Genomic DNA, 1850 nt, shown 5'->3' with positions numbered 1-1850 from the left:
GAACTAGGGCAACATTCTTTTTTTCCCTATAGTTTAATCTTTTTTATAATGTCATATATTTGAAGTTATTCAATATTAACACCCTTCTAGCATGGTTTCCAAGGTTTTATTCTCTAGTATCACTAGTTCATTGTACAGATCAATAACTATGGAGAAAAGTAGTAAAAATGCTATAGAAAATTTTGCTGAAGGTGCATTTTGTTTTTACATATGTCAGTAAACTTTTTTTTTTCACATTTCAATTTTTTTCTTTAAAAGGAGTGAGTTGCCCTATTTGGTTTGGCTCAGTGGACAGAGTGTCGGCCTGCAGGTTCCCGGGTTCGATTCTGGTCTAGGGCACATGCGCAGATTGTGGGTTCGAACCAGTAGGGATTGTGCAAGAGGCAGCCAATCAGTGATGCTCTCTCATCATTGATGTTTCTATCTCTCTCTCCCTTTCCCTTCCTCTCTGAAAAAAAAGAAAAAGTGTGAATTGTGTTGGGGAGAAGGGGGGTTAAATGCTTTATAGACAAGAAATAACTGCACTGCAACCAACTTATTTATCATCATCACCTTCATCTTCATAATCTTCTTCACCTTCATCTTCATAATCTTCTTCATCTTTGTCCTCATCCTTTTCATCTTCCTCCTCTTCCTTCTTCTTTTTAAATATATTTTATTGATTTTTTACAGAGAGGAAGGGAGAGGGATAGAGAGCTAGAAACATCGATGAGAGAGAAACATCGATCAGCTGCCTCCCGCACACCTCCTACTGGGGATGTACCCACAACCAAGGTATATGCCCTTGACCGGAATCGAACCTGGGACCTTTCAGTCCGCAGGCCAATGCTCTATACACTGAGCCAAACCGGTTAGGGCTCCTCTTTCTTCTTTTTCTTGCTTTTTTCAACCTTGACATCTCCCTTTTTGGCCACATCAGACTTTCCTTTAACTTGGTATGCAGTAGTATCCTTTTCATATTTCTCCTTCAGCTTAGCAGCCTTCTTTTCATAAGGCTGCTTGTCATCTGCAGCAGGGTTATTCCACATCTCTCCTAGATTCTTTGAAATGTCACCAGTGGATAGGCTGGGATGCTCTCCTTTGACTTTTGGGCAATACTCAGATCAAAACAAACAAACAAAAGGCTGAAGGAGGCATCTTTGTTACATTGGGACCCTGTAATTTCCTTTTTGTTTTCCCTTTAGGAGGGATATAAGTTTTCACTTCTCTCTTATAACGGGCCTTGTCCACCTTTGCCATCTCTTCAAATTTTCCTTTCTCCTTAGCAGATATGGTCTTCCACCTCTCTGAGCACTTCTTAGAAATCTCTGAGAAGTTGACTGAAGCATCTGGGTATGTTTTCTTGTGTTCCTCCGAGCAAGTGTGCACAAAGAAAGCATACAATGACATTTTGTCTCTTGGCTTCATAGGATCTCTCTTGCCCATGTTTAATTACTTTTCCTCAGCAAGCACAAGGTCACCCAGTGCCCAATTGGCTCGTACTTGCCCTGGTGCTGTCTCTATGTACTGAAATGGCTGTGTCTGTCAGTTGATGTTTATATAGGATCTGTATATACAAATATATGCTACATTTATTTATAGACCTATAAATATAGACCCACATATATACTTGATTTATTCTTGAAATAATCTTGTCAATTCACTTCAGCAAAAGTTGGTGGTGTGAAACATTCTAGTCTTGTACAGGATAAAAAGAGAAACAAATCACAATATTCTATTAAATTTTGGTATCAACATAATTATAGAAATCAAAATGTAGTATAACAATGTAAGGCAAGGAAAGCATATGGGGTAAGTAGAAATAATGTTTTTGAGATATTAACAAAGGTTTCACTAAAATTATGGCTTTG

At 38.4% G+C, this 1850-nt stretch overlaps 1 pseudogene; it reads right to left on the bottom strand.

The window, feature by feature from the left end:
• Positions 1 to 535: 535 nt before the first annotated feature.
• On the bottom strand, positions 536 to 1425 carry LOC118651652 (annotated as a pseudogene).
• Between the last annotated feature and the right edge of the window lie 425 nt (positions 1426 to 1850).

The sequence above is a fragment of the Myotis myotis genome, unplaced genomic scaffold (genome assembly GCF_014108235.1).
Source record: "Myotis myotis isolate mMyoMyo1 unplaced genomic scaffold, mMyoMyo1.p scaffold_m19_p_3, whole genome shotgun sequence".
In the NCBI taxonomy this organism is placed as follows: Eukaryota; Metazoa; Chordata; class Mammalia; order Chiroptera; family Vespertilionidae; genus Myotis; species Myotis myotis.
This window is presented reverse-complemented; position numbering and strand designations above follow the sequence as displayed.